Consider the following 8,634-nt stretch of genomic DNA (forward strand, 5'->3'; position numbering starts at 1 on the left):
ATAGTAACTGTTTCATTGGGCGCTGGTATGGCCCACGGAATCACCCTTCGATGGTTAAAGTGAAACATCAAAGCAGTTTTATGCTACAGTAAAATAATTATAAAAAAATTTAAATATATAAAACTAGTCATACTGTGTCAATCTCACTTGATATAAATTTTTTATGATTGAAATTTTCATAAGTTGAAATTGAATAAAATTTGTGAATAAATTAACGTGTTTGAGTTGAAGATTGACTTCATGAAATTTGTTTGCGTGGATTTTGGTGAAGGAAAGCAACGTTAGGTGGTGGTGCTAAGAAATTACGCACTCAAATAAACAAATGTTTTGAGAAATTGATTATAAGCTTATTTTTTTTTTATTTTTTTTAAAAATATATAAAAAAAATAAAAAAATAATTTGACTTAAAATAAATTTTTAACCATCTTCTTAAAAGAATTCAAAATAAATAATATTTAGAATTTAAAAAACTCTGTTGAACATTCCAACCTGCTTATTTATTATTGTATTATTAAACACTCATCACCACCACCATGCTTATTTAAGTACTTCACAAACATATAAACATATGTTCTTTAGGAGGATTATTCAATCGAATTGAGTTGAGGGAGTTATATTCTGAATCTGAAACATCAGAAGAACAAGGTTGTTGAGACTTGAGAGAGAGAGCAATGAGTACAGTTCAGCACACGGCCCATATCCACCATGGGCCACATCCTCCACCACCAGTGTTTGCACTACCCCAACCGTCGCCGCAGCCACCACCCCATCGTCCTCCTGGTCGGGCTCCATACCAACCTCACGGTGGTGGCAGTCCCACCAACTATCAAAATTACTTTAATCCGTACCCCCCTCGACTACCTCAACACGTCCTCCTCCTACAGGACGACTCTCGCTCTCCATTTCAGAATAGAGCCTGGTATGTTTTCTTCCATCTCTCCCACTTTTGGTCAACGCTTGCTTTAATCATACTATTAGGGGTAATTATTACCCAATTTTTTTTTTATTTTTTATTTTAATTGAAAGTGGTTTTTATTAGTATTTTTTCATAACAATATAAGAAAAATATATAAAATAAAATAAGTAGAAATGACAAAATAATTTTATTTATTTATTTATTAAAGAATGAGATACAGAATAAATTAGACAACTAAAAATATATAAATAAACTATAATACAATTATTTGATGGATTTCCATGAACATATAAATAATATGCAAGAACTAGTTCAAATTTAAAAGTTTGAAGAACAAAAGATAAGATATATAAATTGAAACCTATTTGATACTACAATTTCTTTAAAACAGATTTACAACCTCTCGATGGGTAATAGAGATACGCCGACATTTGTCTTTTAAGATACGACGGTCGAAACCAGTTAATACAGAAGTATCTTCCGAACAGTTTCGGTGAACCTAACAATAGCAGCACTTTCTCTCTAATAAGAACCAAAGAAGGGACTAGCACAAAGAAGATATAAAATTTGCTTTGGTATAAAAAATCTTCTCCAACTTTATTTAAAGAAAATTATAAATTTTTCATCTCAAAAATATTTCTATCTCATCCCTCTAAGTTGGAGAGGAAAAGCCCTTTTTATACTTGTAGGAAAGGGATCTTAACTATGAAGGATATCATAAAACTTAGCATCAATGACCATCAACTTTAGTCATAGGGCTAAAGTTACAAGGTGCGAAACTCCCATCTGCATAATATGATCATCAACTCCATCACTAAAAGATGAGAGTTACAAAAGTTGAAAACCTCCCTTGCATTATATATATATATATATATAAAACTATTTAAATAATGCAATTAGATAGGTCGCAAAATGAATATGGGTGTTGGGTCACAACCCAATCCAAATCCAGTTTAAAACATATGCACAAGACAAGACAAGCCCAGCTCAGCATAGCACAATCTGACCCATGTCCAATACTAAGTTTAAAACATGCACATGCACATAAACAAACTTAGATCAGTTCAAACCAAGACTAAGACTAAGACATAAGACTAAAACTAAGACTAAGTCTAAGTCCAAACCTAAGCCCAAGCCCAACTTCTATTGATACCCACTTTATGAGATAATTCTCATTTACAAGTTAATGGTTTCGGCTCATTATTTCTATATTGCAATATTCTCACTAAAGATAATACAAAACCACCCAAACCCACCTCAACCGGTGGTTGAGTTTCACTTTAATTTCGAATTAAAGTTGCCAAAAAACATTCACTGTGTTTTGTTTGAGTTTTCTGGATTAAATTTTTTGAAAACTGAGTTTTTTTATTTTCGTTTTTTTTTTTGTTTTTAGTGAATATTTTTAAAATTTTAAACATTTTTTTTACTTTTTTAGATGCACCTTACTTAGATGTGTCTAAAAAGTAAAAAAATTGTGAAAAAATATTTTAAAAAATTAAGAAATACATAAAAATACAAAAAATGTACTAAATTCTTGTATTTTTTTTTTGTATTTTTGGTATTTAGTGAATTTTTAAAAGATTTTTTTTATAATTTTTTTACTTTTTAGGTGTATTTATGTTAGGCGTGTCTAAAAAGTAAAAAATTTGCATAAAATATTAAAAAAATTCGGTAAAAATAAAAAAAATGAAAAATAAGAGTGTAGAATTTTCTGAAAACTGTTTTTAAAAAATGAGAACCAAGCAAAGTGATTATTTTTCAACCGTTCTTCTTTTGAATATATGATGGTTTCAATATTGGGATTTCGGGCAAATTACATCCATAATTATAGTAATTTGTCTCTTCGATTTAATCTTTATAGTTTTAAAGGCATCTCCAATGGTACATCAAAATTTTCATTAAATTTGAGTAAAATTTTTATTTGATATCAAGTGCTTTAACGGAGGTTTTTGAAGCTTCATTAGAACACCAGTCGATCAGGCAGATGTTCGGTAGACCGGTCAGTGTAAATTTTTCACAAACTTTTGCCTTGAGATGGTCATCCAAAGGGACATCCAGTAGTGAAAATCAAACGGGTATGAACAATGATTTGATGAAAGACAGATCGATCCTCAATCTAATGAAGGATTTGAGATATCTTGGATTTGATGAAAAGATTTGGTGGACCATTAGATCAGCAAAAAGTAAATTTTTTCACCAAATTTAAATTTGGTGAAACATTTGGTGAACCATTGGAGATGATCTAATTGCATCAATTTCACTTTTAAATTTTTTATATTTTGTTAGTTTAATTCAATTGATAACACTTCTTTATAAATCATGTTGAGGCAAAATAATTTAATTACTCTCTTAAAGTGATTGGGAGGTTGGTGTTCAATTTAAAATGGTTCATTCCATTCTCAGTGGACTATTTTGTTGTTAATTTCTATCTAATTTCTAAATAAATATTATTAATTTGACTAAATTAACACAATGTGACAAAATCAATATAATTAAAAATACAAGGATCAAATTAACACAAAAAAAAAAAAAACAAAACAAAAACAAAAACAAATTAGAGAGATTACGGTTATAATTTGCCAAACAACTTTTGCTCTGGTGCTTTTGCCATCAAAATCCATTTGGGGTTTTTATTTATTATTATAATTATTATTTTTAATATTGTTCGACATATTTGTGTATAATTGAACTTGTTGGGGGCTTGAGAGTATATTTCACATCATTAGATCGTGTTTTTAATTCTAGGCTTTTATGTTCAAGGGACATAAATGTTTCTAGCCCGTCCAAATTTGTTCCAACATTTGTGTACTTGTCAGAACGTATGCTATGAGATTGTTTGCCATGGTTATCCCTGTATCCAACATTGTGGAAGAAATTATCTTAAAGCCAATTGATGGCAACATTCCCTATTCCACTTTTCTAGTGTTGCCAGGTTCATACAATTTCAATTAAAAACAAATTGTTATTTTTAAAGTTGAAGTCTCATAATAGTTTAATAAATAAATTGGATTTAAGTCAAATTATGACAACATAATAGTACTAAAACGGTGGAACAAAAGGTTGGGAAGGAGAATGGGGATATGAGATCGGAATCTAAAATGGCTACGACATGACAATAATTGCAAAAAGATCGCACTACTATTGTTCTTTCTAGTAGAGGATTCGCTATTTCCAAATATTTTTGTTTCTTGTTGATATTTTACTCCTAAAAATATTAGATCATGTTTCGAAATTCATATCTTAAAATTTTTACATAATTAAATAGTTTAAAATACATCAAGACAGAGAGATTAGAGAACAAGAAATTATATGCCACCATGACGATAGTACCTCTTTTGAGTTAGTATTATGATTCTCCTTTGAACAAAGTGGCTTTCACCATATAGTAAACTGGTTTTATGTGAATAGTCCATAGCCCATGATTCAATGACAGACAGATGTGCACTTCATGATCAAATATGATTGTATTAAAATAAATGGAGCCCTAATTTTTCCTACTCTATCTACTTGCAAGCTTAAGTGCAAAACACTCATACAGGCCGTGTTGTTTTTGCAAGACTGAATAATTTTTTAAATTTATGATTCATTACACTAATCGATGATACTTTGTTTAAGACAATTATTAAACTGATTTCCATTATTTGTTACTTGTGCAGTTTCTACGGTGTGCTTGCTCTCTGTTGCTGCTTTGTGTTGTTTCTGATTTATGAGTTGCTGAGCTGATCACGTATAAACAAGAATTGTTTATTGATAAAGATTTGGATGCAATGTACTATTAATAACAACGTCTTTGTTTTTGGTGTTTATCCAATTTTATATCGGGACCTCAACTTTAAGATTGAGTTTGGATTTAGAATTTAGAAATTTAAGAAGGTTAAAAAAAAAAAAAAAAAAAAGGGAAACATGATATACAAATATATATATATTCACATTTTTATTCTTATTTTCTTTTCGCAAATCACTTCTCAAATTCTTTATCCAAACCTTGAGGCATGAGGTTATTATTTAAAATTTTAAAAATTCCAGTTTAGTCACCATTAAATGAGACAAGAGGTTATTATGATCAACAAATTTTATTATTATTATTGGTTTAGCCGTGAAGGGTTACCTCGTTGACTAATTCGTTGGCCAAAACTCTTATACTTCTTCTATAGGGGATCAATAGTTCAAATATTCTGACCTATGAGTCTTATTTCTTGTAAATTTGTTTTGGATTTTATTATAGTACTATATCAATAAATAAATAAATAAATAATCACAATCTATTCTTAAAATTACTAGCGGTAACCCGTACGATGCACGGAAAAATAGACTATATATATTTTGTATGATAAATAAATCATCTTAATCTTAAATTATATCTTAATAGCGACAAGCCATAATATTAAGCCATCTAGGTAGATGTTAATAATAATTAACCCACAAAATTTTAAAATAAAATTTGATATGCATAAGAAATTATTAATTATAAAAATTATTTAAAATAATAGTATCACAATCACTTGATAACATAAATAACTTGTATCAAACTAAACAAAACATTAAAAGAGATAAATTCTATAAGTTCAGAAAAGTTATCATAAATTTACTTGGACTTTTAAATCAGTGGTGTATATTATTATTGTGGGATCAAATTATGAATAAATATCAACTTTTAATTATAATTCATAAGCAATTTTTAAAAAAGTTTAATTTAAGTTTGTTGCCTTGCTTATAAAAATAACTTCTCAAGCAAATCATTAATTGATTATATTAGCAACTATCTATCTTTGATTTCCTCTATCAATGACACACTCATATCATATCAAAGTATAAATCATTTTCCATAGTTTGAATAATACTTGCATAGTTTCTACGTCATTTTAAAAAAAATTAATCAAGATAAGAATGTCATAGTATTATAAAAATTATATAAAAGAATAGTTTTAATCCATTTTATTTATAAAAAAATGATAAAAAATTATTTGAATTGTACTTGAAAAAAATATAACAAATGATAGCTTTAATCATTATATACCAAAAAAAAAATATATCGGTTACTCAACGAAAAAATAGTCAAATACAAATAGAGTCATGAACATTGAATTAAATCATATGAGCTCTAAATTGATAGTATAATCTAGCAAATCAACTAATAATAACATAGAAATATTGACCAATATATAGTACTTCTCTATCATCTTTGTATTATATTCATTAATTTCATATATTATATGAAAGTTTTATTCGTCTCGATCCTTCAATAAAATAAGGATCAAGAAAACAAATTTGACAAGAAATTGATTCTAAACTTAATTATTGAAAAAACAAAAATTTCAAAAAGAGAATTTAGAGATGGAATTGAAGAAATACTATAACGAATGACAGCCTTATAAAAAAATTTTTAAAAAAAAACATAACAATGATCTAATGCAAATTATTTTTAATAACTAATAGAAAGAATCTCAAATTATTACTTTTTATAAATATAGTAAAGAAAATTAATTTTGTGAGATTTTTGTGCTACCTTCTCCCATGTAGCTTTTATTATTTCATTATTAATACTATTCTCATTCAGAGCAATAATTTTTTTTTTTTTATAATCTTTATCATTTGGTAGATAATAACGAATAATAAAAATTATTAAGAGAAGATTAAGAATTTAATAGGAAATAAGAAGTTATAGATAAGAGCATTTCATAAGATAAAAAATTTAAAATAAAAAAAAGATAATATGTGATAAGAAAAACAAAAAATGAGTAAATCAAAATAAAGATTTAGATATATATGTTTTTGATAGATATATAGATTAACAAATCATATCTTTATCTAAATTTTATTATTTTAATTTTTTGAAAATCAATTATTTAATCTTTATCTTTATCTTTATCTGTAGGCCACGAAATTAATCTTTATAAATTATTTATCAATTTTTATATGTTTATTTATCTATAAGTCATGAAATTATTATTTTTAAATAATTTTTAAAATTTTTATCCTTATCTATAGGTCATGAAATAAATTTTCATAAATTATTTATAAATTTTATATGTTTATCTATAATGAAATTAATTAAAGTACGAAATGAGGGGGAAAAAAAGAGAGAGTAATTTTGTTTTTTTTAAAAAAAAAAATCAATTATTTAATTTTTATCTTTATTTGTAGGCCATGAAATTAATTTTTATAAGTTATTTATCAACTTTTATTTGTTTATTTATGGGAAGATATTTTAAATTATCTATAAGTTATGAAATTAATTTTTTTTAAATTAATTGTTTATTTTGTATCTTTATCTGTAGATTATAAAATTAATTTTTAGTTTTTATATGTTCATCTATATGGAGGAATTTTGAAATTCAAATCTTTATCCATAAGTAATGAAATTAATTTTAATTTTAATTAATCAAACAAATAAAAAATAAAAAAAAATAAAAAACATAAAAGGCAATCAAAGAAGGTTGCCACGTAGGAAAGAGAGTGTTTTAAAATTATGAGAATTTGAGAATAAATATTTAGAAGCTTTTGACAAAACAACTATATTTGGTTATATATATAATATAGATAGATAGATATTTATTATATTTTTTTAAAAAATAAATAGAATTCAATCATATAATTCCCAACATTCGATTAATGTAAATTTTTAAATATGAATAATCTACATCACATGATACCAGTTTGGAAGGTGGGCCTATTTGGAGCCCACAAACTCTAAACTAGACCTCTTATCTCAAATAAACCAAGTGTAATGGCACATTTTTTAATTTTGAAATTTTAATTGAGCTCTAATGGTAATAGTAGGGAAAAAAAAAAAGAAGTTAAAATATCACATTAATGGATGGCCCTCCACCCAGAACTCTTATTTTAGAACTCTCAAATATTTTTGATAAACAACTAGTTTCTTCTGTTATATATGACTATTTTATATAAAAAGTATAAAAAAAAAAAGAAAAAAAAAAAGAAAAAGGAAGTATATAATTAACATTTTTTGACTAAAAAACCAACGGAGCCTCGTGGACAAATTAATATAGTCAAAGAAAAAGAAAAAGAAAAAGAAAAAAGATTGGCATGTCTCACATGTGTTGGCATGTGCCATCTTATTATAATTTTTTGTTTTTCTAGATTGGAGATCTTATTATAGTATTCAGCATTAATTTCGTATCATTTTTTTACGGTAGTATTATATGTATTAATTAATGTATAAAATAATGTATCAATTAATATTATATCATTATTATTGATCTTACTTATTATACAAATTACAAATATTCAAAACCTCTAAAATTATGTCATATTATCTATTAATATACTAATTAGTATATTAATTAACACATATAACATTGTTCTATTTTTTAATAACAAAACAATTCAACCAACTAATTGCCTTTAATCAAAGAATAAGGTGGGCTTGCCTTTTTTACTTTTCAGTGCCGCTATTTGCATCAATTGGTGTGTCAATTAGTGTGTCAATACTAGTTATGACATTATTATTGACCTCACTCATTATACAAATTATAAATATCAAAAATCTCTTAAATTATACTATATCTTCAATTGGTACACTAATTAGTATATTAATTGGTACATGTAGTTGTTGGCTTTTTTAGCTTTTGAATGTTAATATTGTAATTTTAAACGTGACAGCAAGGATCAATCAGTCCTTACAGAAGATTAATTACCAACCAATTATCAGACGATTGTGTTTCAGTTCTTTCAGCCTCAATGAAGAAGAATTTTAC

General features: G+C 26.2%; 1 long non-coding RNA gene across 1 annotated transcript; it reads left to right on the forward strand.

Annotated features, from left to right (window-relative positions):
• Window positions 1-524: 524 nt before the first annotated feature.
• On the forward strand, window positions 525-4,732 carry LOC114266640 (uncharacterized). The gene is made up of 2 exons (XR_003630705.2): window positions 525-919; window positions 4,573-4,732. It is a non-coding gene; the product is annotated as an uncharacterized LOC114266640 (long non-coding RNA).
• Window positions 4,733-8,634: the final 3,902 nt, after the last annotated feature.

The sequence above is a fragment of the Camellia sinensis genome, chromosome 5 (assembly GCF_055761805.1).
Source record: "Camellia sinensis isolate YWXY chromosome 5, ASM5576180v1, whole genome shotgun sequence".
Taxonomy (NCBI): Eukaryota; Viridiplantae; Streptophyta; class Magnoliopsida; order Ericales; family Theaceae; genus Camellia; species Camellia sinensis.